This window comes from Acomys minous (assembly GCF_964271855.1).
Source record: "Acomys minous genome assembly, chromosome: 14".
Lineage (NCBI taxonomy): Eukaryota > Metazoa > Chordata > Mammalia > Rodentia > Muridae > Acomys > Acomys minous.
Window position 1 is genome coordinate 24527067 of NC_140496.1, and position 20292 is coordinate 24547358.

The 20292-nt window shown below is 42.5% G+C and overlaps 2 long non-coding RNA genes across 3 annotated transcripts in view; both read left to right on the forward strand.

Annotated features, from left to right (window-relative positions):
- LOC311582885 overlaps positions 1-20292 on the forward strand; it is a 454031-nt gene that overhangs the window by 227952 nt on the left and 205787 nt on the right. The window lies entirely within an intron of this gene.
- On the forward strand, positions 944-16650 carry LOC311582886. Its single transcript, XR_014774298.1, has 2 exons — positions 944-1052; positions 14619-16650. It is a non-coding gene; the product is annotated as an uncharacterized lncRNA (long non-coding RNA).

Here is a 20292-nt window from a genome sequence, read left to right on the forward strand (position 1 = left end):
AAAGAAGGCTGCTGCTGCTCCCTCTGCTGCTCCCCTTCCTGCTCCCTCTGCTGCTCCCCTTCCTGCTCCCTCTGCTGCTCCCCTTCCTGCTCCCCTTCCTGCTCCCCCTGCTGCTCCTGGTGGCTGTTGTTGCAGTTTGATGAGAAGAAGAGGTTGGAGACATCTTCAAATGATGATTGGACTTGCCCCAAGGCAAAGAACGTGAGGACACTAACCAACAGGAAGTAGGTAAAGAAATATGCCCATCTCTCCACTAACCTTCTTTCTCTTCCATCTGGTGTTGGGGTGGAGAAGGGAGGTATAGATATAAGGAACCCAAATAAAATAGATAAAAAGTATGCCTAAGCTTTGAATGCCAGCTTTAAAGTGAAGTGCGTGGAAGTTTTCCTCTAGTTTCCCAGTTCTGCCATGCTCTCTTCTTGACACCCTTGTGCTTTTGGGTCATTGGAGACTAAAGATTTCTCTCAGCATCAAGGGCAGCTTCCACTGAGTTCGGTGTTTCTACAATCAGTTTCCACATACCCCATTCCTCTCTGAGTATGACACATAGTTGTGCTTACTTGACTAACATTGTGGTTATGTTTTATACCATAAGTTACAAGAAAGCAAGTGTCAGTGGTGGAGCTTCCTTGTTTAGCATTGTACAGTCAAGGCCTATTCTAATGTCCATATAAATCAAATTAAACTTCCAGATGCTTGTCAACTATATTTCATAAAAAAAATTCAATAGGATATCAGAAATTTGGAAGACATGTTTGGGATGCACTATATTATATTTTAATATACACTATTTTTCAAAGCCCAAACTCCTACTGTGTTGCTCCAGGGGGCACCATAAAAATATTGGCAGCCTCATTCCTGAGTTGTAAACATTGAAATGCAACAAGATGCCCCAGGACAGCTGAATGAAAAAGAAAATCTCTTCATGCTATGTGGTATGGAAACAGCAAACAAACTGTGCTTTCTCATACAGCCTCCAAGTCAGAAGGCTGTGTGCCTTGACTTACAATCAAAGATTCTCACCATGACACTTGTATAAAGCATGTTTAGTGGTAAGTAAAAAGTATAATGTATTATTAGTGATAGTTAGTGGAATGAGCATCTGCAGATGATGGACTGAGTATATGATCAAATAAATGGATGAATATAATGAAGTCAGGTTTCTTAACGTGAGTAAGATCTGAACTGATGCTTTCTATATATACTGTAATGTGGTACTGTGGTTCTGAGGTCACTTTGTAAGTATGTGAGCCCCTTGCTCATGGTGATCCTATGTCCTAAGCAGAGGTAGCATTGTGGTCTTCATTTTACAAAAGGAAAAGGGCAGTGCAAAGAGGTTTTAAAAGAATGAATTGTTGCGTTGTGGTTGTCTTTCTTATCCTACATATTCTGAATACTTCTGTGTTAGGCCCTAGAAGAACAAAGAAAGTGTCCAGAGTAGAAAAGTCAGAACTGCCTCCTAAGTCCCACCTCCTCCAAAACCAGGCATAGCTGGAGAGACCAGGCTGAGCCAAGGGAGGCTCACAGGATGCTCAGTTGCTAGGCCCAAATTCCTAGCACTTAGAACAATCCTCTCTAGAATGTTCTCAGATGCTGACCTAGTTTCTGTGGCTGGAACTTTCCATGGCAGGTCTATCTCCGTATGTAACATGTCCAGGACACTCCTGGATATGCATAAACCCTGTGCCAGTCCACTGCTTATAATTTGCCTTTGACATAAAAATCTGTCTCATTAGACACGGCTTTGTTTATTCCAGTTTCATCCCTCTCTTACATTTTCTTAATGACTTTTAAGCTTAGGCTATTAATCTTCTTGCACGGTTAAACCTTTCTCTCAATATGTTCTTTTATAGATATCTCCACACTCAAAAGCTTACATGCCTTTTGGCCCTCTGCAGGCTTTCTTAAGGACAACAATTAGATAGAAAGCCTTGTTGTCAGAAATATAGAATAAAATGATTACGAATTAGGTGTGACTTGGGGCTCCAAGCCTCCTGGAACACTTGTCACTTTGAAGAAGGCAAAAATCAAATAGTTTAATATAATTCACTCTAGCAAAGGGATTGGGTTCCTCTCAGCACTACCACTTTGTGTGTTGGGGAGTAAAGTACACTGAGGTCGCCATCATACAAAGGGCAGAGAGTAACGTGGTCAAACTAGAACCAGATTAGCACTGTGGTAGAAGTTTATGTAAGGAGTTACAAAGGGAAAGAGAGTTTCCATCAAAGGGGATGCTGGGAAAACTTGAGAATACAAATAAACATTGAACCAGGTATATGGTAGGATGAGAAGAAGAACAGTATTTAAGACCAAGGGAATAATAAGGGGCAAAGAACAGAGAATTCCGTGTATATTATGTTCTGAAGGCCCGTTATGCTAACACTCTTTCTTTTGCATGGATGTAATAAGTTTTTTTTTTTAAATACTGAATCATCTTTATCATTCTTTCTTCTGCCCAAACCAGCATCCCTAAGGCAACTCTGCTTACTTAGCTACTGATTCCTTTAATTTTCAGGCTAAATATCATATTCTCAGCGAGGCTTGTCTTGACATGCTAGACAAAATTTCTTTTAGTTGTGCTTCCACGGTCCTTTAAAAATCATCTTTGTTAACTCTTGTTCCACTTGCTTAACTTATGCCTTCTTCAATCATGTGCAAGGGCGTGATGGCTGAGGCTATATTAGTTTTGTTCTCCATGAATTTTCAGGACCAACCCAAGACCTATTTACGTAATGAACTCTCCATTGATTTGTATTCTTATTCAGTGGTAAGCTGGGACATTAACTGTATCATGGGATGAGGCTGGAGAGATTAGAGGATACTGGGAGAACGAGGGAGGAAAAAAAGAGAACAAAGAGAGAGACAAAGAGACAGACAGAGATGACAGAGAGAGAGACAGAAACAGAGATGAGGGAGATTTGGCACAGACAACTCCATTTCTAAGGACAAAAGTAAGTATAGGAAAAAAACAAAACAAAACAAAACACGACAATTTTTCTTCAGGCTTTGAAGGGAGATTTTTAGGAAAGAAAGATAAAAGATTTGTAGTTGATAACACAGATACGGTGGCAGCTATTTTGTAGGAATTCATCAAAACAAATAATTCCTCCCTTCCAGAAAGAAGGGGACAGTTTTTCCACTATGAATACTGCAATAGCAGAAAGAGAAAGAGAAAATGTGGGGGAGGGGGAATCCACTTATGTTGGATTCCTATTTGCTGTAACTCACACTGGACATAGGCACATGAATGGAAATGCGTGTCAGGTCACATTTGATAGACTTAGTATCTTAACTACTGCTTGGTTGATGCTGATTTACTTAACGAAAGTTCAGGAGACATCCTCATTTGGAGTGACCAGAAGTCAGTACACAAGACTCAAGCTTCGCCTTCCCAAATTCATCACCACCAGGAAGAAAGACATCAAATAATTAAGAATTTGTTCACCACCACAGCAAAGAGTCCTATAAAGGCAAAAAACCAAGCTTGAAGGGAGTCTGAGCCAGTCATCATGTGCATTATAAGTCAACTGAAGGCCTCTTTTCTACCCAGCATCAACAGAACCAAGTTGCACTTTGACTGTAGTTTTCAAGGGGTTTCACTCTTTCATTTGATGAAGGCCTGTAAACTAAACATTATAGTAGCAGCAGCATAATTACAAGGTTATGGACTTGGGAGTGGTCCCAATATGGCCACCAGTACCATATTTCAAATGTTTGGTATTTTTAAAAAATTCTCTTTGTGGTGTCCCTGTTTGAATGTGAAGTATCCCCTATAGACTTATGCTGTAAAACCTCAGGTGGCGTGACTGTTTTGAGAGGGGATCAATATTCCAAAAGGTGGCACCTAGCTGTAATTGGGGCCAAGAAAACCTGGAGTGAGCCCACTGAAACTGTAAGTGAAGTGAAAAAAAATCCCCTTCAAGCATATTGGGTGCAGCTATGAAAAGTAATTAATGCAGTCCCCACACTTTAAAACTTTAGTTACATTTTACAGAATTTTGTGGAATGGATGACATCCTGTTGAAACATTCATGAACATGAGTTCTCAGTAGCCTTAGGACATACATTTAATATGAGTCTGGAGCCTACACTGTGACCTTCACATGGGCCTTTATAAATATGATGGCTTCCCTGGGCAAGACTGAGAAATGAGGTTTGAGCACCCTGACTGGAGGTCTGGAAAACCTCAAGATAGACTTTTGTCCCAAATCAGAAAGGATGCCTTATCACCCTATGTTTATTGACCTTGTGGCCAAAGCTGGGGTGAAAGAATATGGTACCCCTTTATTACCAGCGAAAATCTCTAGTGAGCAGGTCAAGATTCAAGGCGGGTGCTGAGCTCCTGATCTAGGGGTGGAGTCCTGGCTCCTGCTCTTCAGTTCGTAATTTGCTATAAGCTTTCATTTGGGAGTAAGTCTAAATTATAGGCACAGGCTCCAAGGCCTCTTGAAAGCTAGTTGCAGGGCAGCAGGCACAACTAAAATGCTCTGAGTTAAACCGTAGTCAGGAGAGACAAACAAACAAACAAATGATCATCAAAATAGGAGGGGGGCTTTGGCCAAGGAGTGTCTTCCTTCTTGGGGTATGCCACTGGTCACAGGGTGGCCTGGTGCCTGGGTCTAGGAAGGACATAGGACAGCTCAACTTGTAGAGGAAATGGGTCTCAGGTGTATGTGCTCGTGGGCATCATAGGCATATGGAGGGAGCTGAGAGCTGAGGACTGATTGGGAGAGGAGCTCTTGCGCTTGTTGCTTATGGCATTCGCTCATTTTTCTCAGGTGGTTTGCAGTATGATAGGAATGCATTGTCCTGTGTTGATATCAGTCCTTTGTCAATATGTATCCCACACACAGACTGCTGGCTTTCCCTGGACATTTGGGAATACGCGGTGCAACTGGCAGTTCTATAGGTTTATGTGGCTGAGCGACAGTGACCAACTATCTGGTCTGATACTAGAATTTGCTGGAAGGGTGTTTGATGCTACAGTTTGTAGTCAAATTGCTTTAAGAAGGAGGTCTCTTGCCATCACATCAGTGGGCCCCACCTGCTTGCTCAATTGAAGACCCTAAGAGGCAAGTTACAGGGTTCCTGAGAGGCAGGGATTCTGCCCAAGAGGGGAATGCTGCTGTTTGAGTTTCTGGGCTACTGCTCTGTAGAATTTGGACTCAAGACTGCAGCATCAACTCTGACTTGAATCTGCTGGCCTGGCCTATAAATTTCAGACTTTCCAGTCCTAGAAGTCTCAGGAGCCAATTCCCTAAAACAATCAAATCTCTCAACCTCACTTTCTTTTTACTCTGTGTGTATGTGTGTGTGTGTGTGTGTGTGTGTGTGTGTGTGTGTGTGTGTGTGTGTACACATACAGATAATGTGTCTGTACCTACAGATGCTCCTTAACATGTAAGCCCAATGGGATTAAAGCCCAATAAAGCCACCACAAATGAGAACTATAATAAATGATTGCATTTTCTCCAGCTAACCTATTGACTATTAAATCTTAGCAGTTACTCAGACACGGCAGAACGTCCAATGCTTACTAGTCTCCTGGATGCATGGCTGGCTAGGGCCTGGGGCTCTTTGCTACCAAATAGCAGTGTGAGAGAGTATCCCTTTGCATTTGACTAGCCTACATGAAAAGAGCAAAATCCAAGGTCTAAAGTAAAGTATAGCTGAATGTACACCACTATACATGTAAGTCATATGGTGTGTGTGTATGTATGCGTGTGTGTATGTGTGCACACATGCACTTGTCTGTGTGTGTGTGTATATTTGTCTCTCTGTGTGTTTCTGTGTATGGACTTGTGTCTGTGTTCTTCTCTGTGTGTGCGTGTCCGTGTGTGTGTGTATGTGTGTGTGTATGTGCTTGTATATACATGTTCTTTTCTGCTTCTCTAGAACCCTCTGACATTTATGCCTCCTGTTTTGGAAATCTATTGTTCTGTTTTGCTTTTATTTCAAGTAATGGCAGCCTAGGATTGCATCTCTTGATAGCCTTAGGCCATTTGGCCAGTAGAAGCAAATCTATGTCTCTTTGCAGTAAAACTCCAGGACAAAGCTTTGTCACAAAAGAGTGACAGCCCAGCTCCCCTACAAGAGCAGGACAGCTGAGCTGTCCATAGCTGTTAAGGTGTCTGTTTCCCCCTCCTTTCTGACCCTTGTCCCTATTTGCTTGCCTGACCCTTCTCTCATACCTCTGGTCAAAAGAAGAATTTGGGGAAGACGCGAGATTTTTCCCAGTTCTACATTTGTAAGCCTTTCACTTTGTTGAACTTGGGGGGTTAAAATGGCAAAAATGTCTCCCCAGACCTCTGCGGGCCATCCCACAGATTGGCTGCAGAAGGGAGCCTGGAGAGAGTCAGTTAACGGCAGATCACTAACAGCTCAATGCAGAGGCCTGTGTCCAGGAATCCCTCCTGCCAGAGGTCCTGGGAGCATTTGCGGCAGAGAAACGAGTTTGCAAATAAGCACTTTGCTTTGTGAAGCCTCTTTTCCCAAGCTCTGCTGTCTTTTCATCTTGAACTTTACGTATTCTTCTAGTTTAGCTCAGTCACACGGAGCCCTTTGGCAAGCCACTCTCTCTCCCACTGCGAATTGTTGGGTACCAAGACAGAGAATAAAGTCTGGAGTCAGCCAACTTTCCCTCCCCACACCACTCTCACTCCACCTCTCTTTGTGTTCAACAATGGGCTTCAAAAATCCTTGGCTTGCTTTGTCATCAGGCAAAAAAGCTGGAGGCAAAGAGGGGAAGAAAAGTCCTAGACATGGAGAGGGGGGGGGAGGGAGGGAGGGAGGGACAGAGAGAGAGAGAGAGAGGGGTAAGGGAGGGAGGGAGAGGGAAACAGGCAAAGAAGGAGAGAGACTGAGAGGGGCGGAGTCTTGCTATTGCTCTCCAGTCCCTGGGTAGCCCTGTAATCCACAGGAATGTATGCCATTTGAGGTTGAGCTAGTGGTTTGATCAGAGTTCCATCCAACTTCCTGCTGGCAAATTTAACCTCTCCTTAGTTTTTTTTTTTTTTTTTTTAGAGACTATCGAACCAAATATCCTTTGTACTTCTTCCTTGGAAATGCCTTCTGTATTCACTTCAACTGCCCACACCTAGTAACACTCACCGTTTCCTGTTTCCGGGCTGTCACAGAGCTGCCCACCTTTTCTCATCTTCCTTGTCCCTTCCAAATATTGTTGCCACCACAGCTTCCATGCTGCTCATTCTGAACAATTAAATCTAGGCTTGGAGAGGGGCTCTTGGGGTTCTGGCCCTGCCAACTCATCAAAAAACGTGCTCTGCACCAATTTTCCAATGCAAAATGTTCAACTCTTTGCTAACACAGACTAGAACATCAACAGTGATCCTAATTAGCATCTACTGCTAGTCCCAGTGGCCCGTGCCACCCCTCTGTCTAACCTGCCCTTTCTGTATGCCTTGCCTTTAAGCTCACCCACCCATGAAGCCATTAAGTACGGGAGAATGGAAAGAGTTAAGCTAGACTCTGTTCACTGCAAATCCACAGGCAGTAAATATGGCTCCGGCATTCAGCCTTTAAGTATGGGCTGCAGTTAACTATAAACAGCTGTTGGAAGATAATAGCTTTCTACTGGAAGAATAAGGCCGGCCCCCTCCCTCCCAAGGACACATTTCTGTAAAGACCTTTCAGCGCTGGTAGATGGATCTCTGGCTAACTGTCCTCAGAATTCAGAGGCCAGGCCATGAAAAGTATCAGCAGGCTGCCCAGATCACACTGACAAGTACACAGCAACTCTCTGTCTGTTTTCCAAAGCATTCCATCCGTCTTAACTGCAGCATGTTCTCTCAGCTGTTCTTACGGGAGATCAAGTGTGGTCTCCATTGCTCCCTTCCCCAGCACATCCACTAAGAACTGGACAAAGGGTAAAGCTTAGCCAAGAGGACACATGTCTCAGTCTTTGTGGTCCAGATCTTCTTCCAGCCAATCCTTCCTGCTCACAATGGGAAGCTAAACATAAGTCAAAGCTCAGCAATGTGACTCCACATGCACTCTGGGCACTGTTCAGTCCATTTCAGGATTTAGCAAAGGTGGATTTTATGTTTCCTTCTTCCACTTTACTTGGAGGCACTCATGTGCTTGGTTTCGATGACTGAGGATTGAAAACAAAACACTGTTTCAGGAAATATGAAGAACTTGTTGCCTATAACTCTCATGCCATGTACATAGTAGGTAGCTAGTATGCATGTGTTTTTCTGTGTGTGGTTAACTGAACTGAGTGTGTGCATATGCATGTGTGTGTGTGTGTGTGTGTGTGTGTGTGTGTGTGTGTGTGTGTGTGTGTGAGTAAAGAAGGAATGATTGATGGATTCAGAATCTTGGAAATGAGAACTTTCAGTGCCTTGCCCACCTGGTATGAAAGTCTTCATTTACTCTTCCCCTCTCTCTCCCTCCCTGTCTCCCTTCCTGCCTCCACCACTCCCTTCCTCCCTTCCGTTTTCAGATTAGTTTGATGAGGCCCAGGAAAATTAAGTGTCTCTCAGGAACATTGAGCTACTTGGCGGCAGCGATGGGGAACATACTAGTCGCAGACTCCTGGACCATAATTTTAATTAACCCATACCCAAAACTCACAAGACCAAAGGAAAGGGCTCTGAAGCTTGGACAGAGAGCTCCGTATGAATGTTTGAAGGCAGCGGCAACTGGAAGTTTATAGTTATCGTCTCATAAGTAGAGGTAGCTGTTGCCATTTTTTTCCAGCTCATAATAAATTTCAGAGCCACCTCACAAGGCTTGGTAAGTGCTGTTCAGTTAATGATTGACTGGTGGGCACACCCACTACCCTGAGACATTCTTTACCTCTGTGGTCATGCAGACACAGTCCCTGGCTATTTCAGTGATTTCAGCTTAATATAGACTAACTGGGGTTCAAAGAAATTGTGACCTTTGCTTATTGTCACCTAGAGAAGATTCTAGAGCCAAGTTTGAAAACTTTGTTTCAGTTACATATGATAAATCATCCCTACAATTACAGCACTTTCAATTAGGATGAGTGTTGTGAGTTCAAGGCTAGCCTGAGCTATAGACTACATGTTATATACAACTCTAAGTTCTGGGCCAGTCCAAAGCTACGGAGTGAGACCCTGTCTCAATAAATAATAAATAAATAAAATAAGTCCAAATGAACAAAGCCTTTGTATTCTGACCAGAGCATGATCTGCTGACCACTGTGAAGCCTTATTAGACAATATAACTAAGTAACAACAACCACAAAGTAACTATCTTCTTACAAGTTATACAATCCATGTTGGACTTTTCCTTTGTATACTCAGATGTTCAAAATTGTGATCCTTTGAGTGCCATCAGGCCTCCCCACCAAGGGGAGGTGGTCAAATATGGGACACCAGAGTTCATGTCACAGTAAGGAGGCTACTAAGAGGAGACTTGATAGCCTATGGCCATATAGTGGGGGAGGAGGTCCCCCTCAGTCTTAGACCTAGGGGAGGGGAATAGGGGGAAAGTGGGAAGGAGGGAGGATCAGGATGATACAATTCAGCTGTAATCTGAATAAATTAATTAAATTTTAAAAATTGTGATCCTGAGAGGTTTTCATCATTTATAGTCCACAAAGATGAAATATGAGGTGTTATTAAGATGCAAATCTTTTTTTTTTTGAGTCCACTGAACCCAATTGATAAGAAACAGAGATTTCTAAAACCAGCCCAATGCTTTTCATTTTATTTTATTTTTAATAACAGCATTACTCTCCCTAGATATTTCAAATCTATATTTATACTGTAGTTTTAGCAAACAAAAAGTTTGTAATGATCAAGGTCACCTCGAACAAACTGGTAAGGTATCACAGACATTAAAATCATTACCGAATTTCATGAACAAGCAACACAGTCCAGGAGAAGGTTTGGCCAGGACAAGTACAATCAGTGACTCTATGCTATCTGGAGGGCATCATTAGACTGCTCAGGAAACTCTCCTTCACTGCAGAACACTGTAGTTTCTCTGTAAGAATGAATAATGTTAGTTCAGATGGGTGGACTCTGTTTGCCATTCCAGATGTTGATGATGGTGGGGGGGAATGGTGGTGATAGTGCTGGTGTTGGTGTTGGTGTTAGTGTTGGTTGTGATGGTGATGGTGGTGGTGGTGGTGATGGTGGTGATAGTAGTGATAGTGGTGGTGGTGGTGGTGGTGGTGGTGGTAGTGATGGTGATGGTGGTGGTGGTAATATATTTCCCTTGTACTTTGCTTTCTGTGCCTGGTCCAGACTGTCTACACCAGTGGATTTCAGTTTCCAGCAGACCCGGTAGGGCACTAAGGGAAGGAGAAAGAAGCACTGGTTCCTGGCAGTCTCCAGGTACCTGTTTCTCTGTGCCTGAGACCTTGGTTTGATTTAGCTATGGATAATCACAGCTCCTGTCAGGAGAATCCCCACTCTCAATTTTCTCTATATGGATTCCTTCCTTCCTTAATATATGAATCCTGTCGCTTCTTCTCGAACTTTAAGACTTAATTCAATGCATCTTACCTCCAGGAGCCCCCAAAGTCTCATAGAGCAGGAAGGATTTAACTATTAGCCTTTCATGCCATAAAAAAGCCTCAGCAATCCAGATCCCGAGAGACAATTCTTAAATTAGATGTTGAGCTTCCTGAAGACAGGGATCGATAGTGTTTATTTCTTTCTCCTCAGTTCCTGATGTACAATTTACACACAGGAAATGTTTATTGAGTTAATGAGTTATACTGGGCTATCCTGCTTTCCATAGATCTAAGATTTTCCTAAGATGAATACTGAAGTATTTACTTATGTTAATTACTTAGAATAAAACACAACTTAAGAGTAAACAAACACAAAACAAAAGTGTCACCATTTGAAAGAAAACATACAAAACAAAATAGAATTTAATAAAAAAATAATTTGGTAACCTATTTACGAGTATAGACTACGCCACTGTGTTTACATGGTTAATAATACCAGGGGAAATTGAGGCACACAAACACTTTGATTCTGAACTATTTTCAGATGAATTCCCACAGAAGCTTCCTGTTGAAGCCTTGCAGTAACTACTCTATCTCCCTTCACTTACTTTTTGTAAGATACTACGTGATATCACGCAATCATAGTCATTTGAATTCTTTGTAAAATAAGAGTAAATATTCTCTACTATGTGTAAAAACTGAGGAGTCCACAGGAATGCTGCTATGATGTGTTATACTTTGCATTTTGTGGCAATCTGAAGAATAAATGTCCTCCACAGACACAGACATTTGGACACTTGGTCCCCACTAGGTGGCGCCATTGTCAGAGGTTATAGGGAGGTCTAGCTTTGTTGGAAGAAGTTCACGGGTAGAGCAGGCTTTAAATCCTCACTCCACTTCCAGTTTCTTCCCTCTGCTTCCTGCTCTGGATGCCATGCCTGCCTGTTGCCCATGCCTCCCACCATGACAGGCTCTTACATAAGGCAACTCCTTCTTCCATTTGTTGCTTTTGGTCATGGTGTTTTACCACAGAACGAGAAAAGCAACCAATGCACCTTTTAGCACCTTTTAGTAGCTAGATGCTTTAACAATGGTGTTAGATTTAAGGAAGCGTGGATACCCCAGAACATCGTGGAAAACCAAAACCAAACATCTGCTTTCCTGGGCAAAGAATGTTGCCTCAGCCTATCACAGCTTTGGAGAGTTTCAATGCCTATATTTTAGCGTAGGTCCTTCAATATAGATTTATACGTGAATCAGAAGTGAAGAGTCCCATTCACATAGCTTTAGTTTGCCATCTGCCATAAGCTGCATTTAGGGCGCTGCCTTCAAGTAACAAAGAGATAGAAATGGTAAAGGTCATTATGAGTGAGGGCCGTGGACAGCTGGGTCCTAAAATTTAGTCCCTTCATTTCAAAAGATGTCAGGGGAAAGTCAAGTCCTCTCTGGCCTTCAGGTTGCTGATCTGCAAAATGGGAATGAATGAAAACCTGGCAGGAGATATTTTAAATGGCAAGAGAATGAGAAAAGCAGCCAAAAGTGTTTTATGAGCAAACGTGTAACATGAGCTCTTGACTCTCATCATGGCGGTGATGAGAAAGGCCAACGTACAGTACTCCCTCTCAGTGCAATGTGTTGTGTGGGCCTCTGGGGAAGATATTTTCAGAAAAAAAGCATTTGGAATTTAAAGTGAAACTTTCCCTGGACTTAAGGACTAAGTCTGAACATTTTCTTCCCACTGAAGGCCTGCGTCAACCTCACATAGCTCAGTCACACCTTCCTCTGGTTCCCTTATCGCTAACTCTGAATACTTGGGGTCTGAAAAAGGCACCTCATGCTGTGTGCTTCTGGCCATCATTGAGGCTGCAGGAGACTCAGGGCTGACTTCCACTTCGTATTCCTTCCCTCTCCAGATGCTGATCCTTTTGATTGAATTTGAGTCCAATGTGAGAGTGATTTTCTAAATTTAAGCTAATTCAGTTTATTTTCATGTGCATGAAGTAGGAGTAAATAATGAATGAGTGAGAAATAGACGAGGGAGATGAATGAATGCTACAACTCTAATTCACAAAATGTGAACAATAATGTACGTACTTAAGATTCATCTTAGCTATCAGGAGACTCCCATACCAGGAAGGCAGACAGGCTGTGGCAAACAAGTGCATCCATACAGTAAATGCATAAATGAACCTCACTGAAGAGGGTAAGAGAAAAAGGTATTGAACAATGCACCGTTGGAGATGAGCAGTCTGTAAGGACCAGAGCAAAAAGAATCTCACATAAGCACTCACACAAAGTGGGTTGACAATGTTGTTTTGTACAGGGCTACAGGTTAAAACTCAGATACTGTTTTATATTTATACTGGAATTGAACAATTAGGCAAACTATGTGGCAAAGGGTGTGAATCAAGTTTCCTGTTGATATAGTAGAAACTTACAGATAACCAACTGGAGAAAGTTAAATGAATCATGCCATAATGAATTAGAGTTGGAGACTTAGTATGTATAGTTTAATGCAGATATAATATAAATTTATATGAATATATTATATTCACACATTAAATACACATATACCTACACATATGTACACACACACACACACACACACACACACACACACACACACACATGAGTTTTCAATTTTATTTTGCTCTATTTGGTCAATTGAGAAGGCCTGAAATAAATAGCACTTCAATGGCAAAGTGAACAGCTAGTATCCAATCTTGGGTTCTAACACCATACTACAGTAAAAGAAAACAGGAACTGTTGAATAAATGAAAGCCTCTTAGGATTCCGGCATGAAATATGAAAGGTGAACTTAGAGTGAAATGTAGGAGTGGCTTAAGAATATAAGAATGTACTGATGTGTATTTCTTCTTTTGGAAAAGACATCCAGCAGTCCATTGAAGGAGCTCCCAGTGACCAAGGTTGTGACAACTTGAATATCAAAATCAGCTACTATTGGACAAAAACCCCAATTATAAAATTAATAGCCTTGAGTTCATACTTATCAAAATAACTAGTTGACTAAATAAATGGAGGAGGGAATATAAGTCTTTCATGGAGAAAATGAAATACATGATTCTCCTAGATGCTCTATCTCCAGGAAGGGAGAAGAACTCCCCACTCCTTATGCTTGTGTCACAAAGTCATTTCTTTCTGATTCTGCTGGAGTGAAAGCAGGAACCAGAAACATGGAACAAATGCTACTGTAGTTAGTGACCTAGATGAACATCAACAGTCATGAACTGCAGTCACAGAAATGTGCCCTCGATATTTTATGATAAGGATACATTACCTTTCAGATCTTCAGTACATGCATGTGTAGTTGTGGTTGCAATCCCACAAGCACATGTGGGTACATTGAGTGCACACACACACACACACACACACACACACACACACACACACACACACACTCAACATCCTGCTTCAATCTTAAAAGCATCAAGCTACAGGATAATTCAATATATTTCCTGCTACTTCTTAAAACTCAAGATAGCAAAACTTGGTGAAGTTCTGTAGCCAAATCCACGTGTAGAAGACACTATAACTCAGAGGTGAAAAAAGCTAAATGAGCCTTACCATGTAGTTAAGTAGCTGTGTCGATTGGATATTAATTATTAGAAATATATGATAACAACACAGTTTGCTACTAACAGGGAGACTGGTCCTGGGTCGTAGAAATAATGCAGTTATCTCAACTTCTTTGTAAATCCAGAACTGCTCTTTTAAAAAGCCTGTGCCTAAAAATAAATAAATAAATAGTCATTGATTTATCTTTACAAATTATTGAGCAGCAAATGATTGTTGTGTTTAACGTATTCCTTTTGCTGTCACGTTTGGAGGGTGGCTGCTCTTTTGATTTGCCTGTTAATCTAACTTGATCTATGATCTCAGGGTGGCGCCATAAGAGTTTGTGTTACACAAGCTGATAATCGCCATTGCTGGAACCTAGTAGGCATTTAGTGATAAGAGTGGTGGTAGTGATGGCTAGTGGGGTTTCTCGAAAGCACACACATGTTGAGGCATAGCCTACTAGGAGGTCACATAAATGCACACCTGCACTACATTGAGAATGGCCTACAAAGTATTTGAAGGCAGGGAATGAAGGATGAAGTAGGCAGAGATGCCATGCTGATGGAGACATCCATATATTTCCTAGGTCTCGAAGCATCAGACGGACTTTCGGGGGGGAGTTGCAGATGCACGGAATCTGCCTTCACTGTAGAATATTGTGGAAATATAAAGAAGAGAAGAGAAGCAAAGCTGGAGTGATCGAGTAACTAGGTGACAGAAGGCATCCAGTTCAGGTGCCTGACACTCCTGCTGGTGACCAGAAAGAGTCAAAGAAACGTTGAAATCGTTTCTCTAGAGAGAGGAAGTTGCCTCTGCTTTCCGAATAGGCTCACTCCAGCTGTGGTGCGGAGTTGGATTGGACTGTGAGCAGATGGGCTGCTGGAGGGCTATGGCAATGGAAGCTGTTTGAAAAGTGTGGCGTTTTCTTGCGGGAGGCGGGGGGTGGTGGTGGAGGCAGTTATAACTCTCTGACTTCCTAAGTCAACCCCACTTTTATGAAATGCCGTCTAAATATGCTTCTTTTATGTGCCAGCTAGACAGGTAGAGGCAACATTGGCACCAGAATGCGCCTGCAAGGCCCAGGGAAACACTTCCGCTTATGACCAGCTCTCGTTCCAGCCTTCTTTGCCAGGAGGGAAGGATGCAGGCTAGAAACGAAGAATTGGTACTGCTTCAGACATTGCTGTCTTAAAGCTCTTCCCTTTTTAGACACGAAGCTACAGGATTGTGTAGAGGCTGAGGTTTGGGGGTCATTTTCCAACACTGGCTTGCTATGGCTAACTAGAAACTAAACTTTAGAAATAAGCTAACCACTCAGAATGGCGGAAAGGAGAAGCAGCCGTGTTTGGTGCTTGAGCATCTGATTTCCTCCTGCAGCTTCAACTAGTCAGTGGTAGTGTTTTTTCCCTGAGTATTTAGAAGCCTACTTAGAAATGTCTTAAATACAAAATGTATTCAAGCATCCATCCTTCCCACCACACCCACCCTTACCATCTGCACCACGCCCACTCTCACCATGCCCACTCTCACCACGCCCACTCTCACCACGCCCACTCTTACCGTGTCCATCCTTACCACACTCATTCATGCCACCACCACCATCCTCACATGTACCACCATTAACCCTATCACTGAGACCAACGTAGCGTTCTGATTCCTAGATCCCACATTTCAATGACTATAAAATGTGACTATACAAAACTGAATTTCTAAAAAATCAATAGAAAGGATATATGGATAATCCTAAATTTTATAGAGCTATAACTTTGATAAGCCGAATGTCCCCCCCTACATAGTAGATACTTAAGAAATACCTGCTGTGTGAAAACCCAGTGATTTTTTTTTATTGTGTTTTCTTCTCTATTGTGCATATGTTTTAGTCAATAATATGTAATTAAGGCATCCTAACTATGGATGCTTTCCTGGCCTCTAAAACAGGGTAGATTAAAGTAGTTAAGTAGAGTTGTCACAAAATATTGAAACAACTTCAATTTTGTTATTAGGAACTCCATTGATATTCTAAAAAAAAAATGTAGTCATGATCTCTTAGAAGGGGTTTGGCTAACTGACAATCAAATCCACTAGACAATGAGGAGGCTCCTTCACGGAATATCTGTTTGCCCATCCTCAATATATATTTTATCTGTCTATTATCCTTTTCCATGTTAGCTCATCCATCATTGTTGTTGAAGTCTTGCTTAGGCAGCCATGTGATAGGACTTCATGGGTGTAGCCTTACTAAGATGTACAGAAGACACAATTTCACAGCTAACTTCTTGTTCCTCTGGCTCTTACAGTCTGTTGCCCTCTTTCCAGCAATAATCCCTGAGCCTTAGCAGCCGTGGACTGTGCAGCACACTATCTCATTATCTGCACTTTGGTCAGTTGTGGTTTTCTGTGATGTGGCCTCTGCCTGTTGGGAAGAGAAGGTCCTTTTGAAACTATATACATACAGGAACGGTTATAGAGACTGAGAGAGTTTAATTTATGTATTTAGAAATGTGTATGTGTGCATGTATGTAATACCAATTAAAGGAGAAGAAGTCATGGATTTGAGAGAGAGCATAGGAGAGATTGGAGGGAAGGGGAAATTATGTAATTATATTAGAATTTCAAAATAAATTGTCAAAAATCTTAAAGTGTTTCTCCTTTCCATGCCAAGCAGCCCGAGTACCTTGCTTGAGCCAGCGTTCCTTCTCTCAAAGATGCCAGCTGCCTCTTCAGCAAAGACTCTTTCTTCAGACATTAATGAAACAGAACAAAACTTAATAATCAGATTTCCAAACACAACTCAAAAACAATGGTGTGCACAGAATGCATTTTAGCAACTTCTCCCCAGCCGTATAGACTGCATGTTAACTCCTTTCTGGAAGATGCTCACTAGCTTTCATGCCATGGTATTTAGTTCAAATTCTGGGAATGGAAAGGAAGATGTGTGGGCTAAAGAGTCCGTTCCTGACATCTTTGAAGTAGAGCAGGACTGAGAGAGGATGGCATGCCTGGATGGTTGGAATCCAATCTGCAAGGCAGCATTGCTGCCACCCAGGAGCTTGTTACCAGGGCAGAATCCCAGACCCCACCACGAGTCCATCCAGTCACGGCCCTTACTTTCACTAGATGCCGGTGATTCATCTGAGAATCACCAATCACGCCCAGTGCTTGTAAACCTTAGTTGGAGACTGGGATAACCTAAAGAACTTTTAAAAATATATCGGTAACAGGAATTCCATAGCTAGAGATTTAAATGTATTTGATCTGAAGGTGGTGTCTGAATATTGAGCATTTCCAAAAGCTTCCCACGTCCGTCAGATAATAAGCCAAGGTTAGGAACCATTGATTCAGCCCTGTTTCTCACGTAAAAATAGGTACATTGCTACATCTCCAACGTGAGAAATTCAACTCTGAGCCTCCAGCAGTGCCCCACGGAGAAGGGAATCGAGCAATGTTTACGTCACTACTTCAGAAAGATCTTCTCTTTTCCCCTTCTTCCTCAGAGGGTCAGTTTGTCCCGATAACGTAAACTTCTTCAACCTCACACTGATGATACACAAGAGCCTCTAAAGGCTGTTTGATCCTCTGCGAGTCTACTCACCAACCAGAGGTGGTTAGAGCAGGTGCAGCCAGCCGCTCTGAGAAGATTTGATTCTCTAGGTGTTGATGGTGGAGTTTCTGGCTGGTTCTCGAATGGGTAGCAAAGGGCCCTGTATTCCACCGTGGGGACTAGGAGCAGAGAAATGCTGCTAAGAGACACAGAGGAAGCAATGAATCAAGCACAGAAAAGGGGAGAGGATGGAAAACCGAGACAGTCAATTACGAGGCTTATTTCTGTCTTGAGCCCTGCTTTCTAGGCCCTTCCCTAGGCACCGTTGCAATTGTCATCCCATTATTTAAGGAAACATCACCATTCCTGAGAGAACACTGCATCCTTCCTTAAGCCAGCTCAAATTAGGTGTAGCCTAAATCATTTTTAAATGTCCTAACTAATTCACTCCCTTTATTTTTTTTTTTTTTCTGCTCGGCTCCCATTAGCACATATGTCAGGTCATCAATGAAACTCATAGTTAAGTGATGAGCTTATAAGTCACCCAACCTAAAGGGGGAATGAGGAATAGCCATGCATCAAAGTAGTTGTTTCTATCCCCGCCCCCTGTGACACTGAGGATATTGAAAAATGCCCATAACTGAGGCGCTGAGCTGTGCTTTTCTGTAAACTCTTATGTTTTAAGTCTTCCAGTATTCTCACATGTTGTGGAACCAGAAACGGGAGCTCTGAGTGGCTAACTGGCATTCTCTGGTTATACAGCTAATAAAGGGTTGCTCTGGGACTCAAGTAAGTCCCCCCCTCTTAAATGTTTATTTTTATTTATGTTTATTGATGTTTAGCCAGGCCTGTATATCTGTGTAGTCTGTGAGCACTCGGTGCCTTCAGAGGTTAGAATAGGGCATGGGATCCCATAGAGCTGGAGCTACAGGTGGATGCGAGGCACCATGTGGGTGCAGGCAAACACACCTGGCTCCTCTAGAAGAGCATCCAGTGCTTTCACCTCCAGAGTTCTCTCTCTGCAGCCTGACATAGATTTTGACACACAGACATGGGATGTATGTAGCGAGGGATAATGAATAGGAGCTGTAGGAGGCAGTCAAGCCCGAGGACATGAGCAAGGACCATGGAGGGGAGACCTCAGCATCAATTAGAAGACTGATCATGGATCAGATTAACCAAAATGTCTTAAAGTTGCTCTTCCCCAGGTCTCTTTGGAGGCTGTGTTGACTTTTGAAGATTTGCAGGATAATTATATGAATATATATATTCATATATATATATATATGTATTGCACTTTCAGTCTGAACTTTGTCTGAGACCACTTGCAGAGCATAGCAGTGAGCCATCCCCTTCCTGATGCTTGCTTTACAAAGCATCCCTTGGGAGATTTATGTTTTTAATATTTAAATTGATGCCTGCCTTAGAATATACTTTATCACTTGAAAAAGCCAGGGGCCAACTTGCCCTATAGTTCAGATTCATTTCCCATGGTTCTTTTGGTTCTATTAGAGCAAAAAGCTTGTGAAATCCAAGCATTATAACTGAATGTTTTTGCAGGTCTCCATTGTTTCAGTTGACTGGGCCTCAGCAGACTTGCTAGGCAGGCTGGAGTTACTAAAAGAATGTCTCCTGGCCATCTACCCAGGAGAAGAATCTTTGTAGAACACCCTGGCCATGGCATTTCTACCTCCATAAACCAGGAGTCTGAACTGAGTATGCAGTTTTCACAGGCAAGGCTGGGCTCCATGGAAAGCTATTTCAATATTTTTATTCCAGGTAGGCAATTATAAAGAGAACAGATCTTGTATTGGTTGTGTCGATTGGGGAATTTGCCATTCAGGAACCTAGACTTTTGCTTTTCTCTGGAATCATTTTCTGAGGGTTGACTCCCTGACTCTGCTTTTGTCTAGGTTTGTCCTACATGTGCTAGTGGAGTACTGAGCAGCGCAGGCTGTGCTGCCAGGCATCCACTCTAGGGGCTCTCATCCTGTAGGACCAAGCTCCTGAAGTAACAAATGCTGGCTTTGAACTTGAGCCTCATCTTGTTATTTGTGCTCTATGAATGGAGAATCCATAGTCAATTGCATCACGATTCAGGGCATGCACACTGTTTGCTCGTCTTTCTTAGAAAATGTAGGTGACAAAGTCTGTGCCAGACACTTGTTGCTGTGATTAAAAACCCGAGAACAATCAAAAAGAGGAAAGCTTGATTTTGCTCACAGTCTCAGAGGTTCCTGCCCATTATGGCAGGGAGGGAGGCTCACATCATGGCATTGGGAAAGGAGAGGATGTGTGCAAGCGAGCAAGCACATGCATGACCGCGCGCGCGCGCTCACACACACACACACACACACACACACACACACACACACACACACACACACAGAAAGAGACAGAGAGAGGGGGAAGGAGAGAGGGGGGGTTCACCTAGGCCACCTCCTTATAGGTCATGACAGGACCCTCCTCCTTTAGTTAATGCTCTCTAGTAACGTTATCGCAGACCTAAGCAGATGGGTGCTTTGTGAGTCTCCTAGGTAGGCTTCACTCCAAACAAGTTAGCAAGCTCACCATCACAGAATTTTTGGGGAAAAAATACCACTTACCTGAAGTTCCAGCAGGATTTATTATTTACTTATTTATGCCTTTTTTTTTTTTTTAAGACATGGTTTCTCTGTGTAGCCCTGGCTGGTCTGGAACTCACTCTGTAGATCAGGAT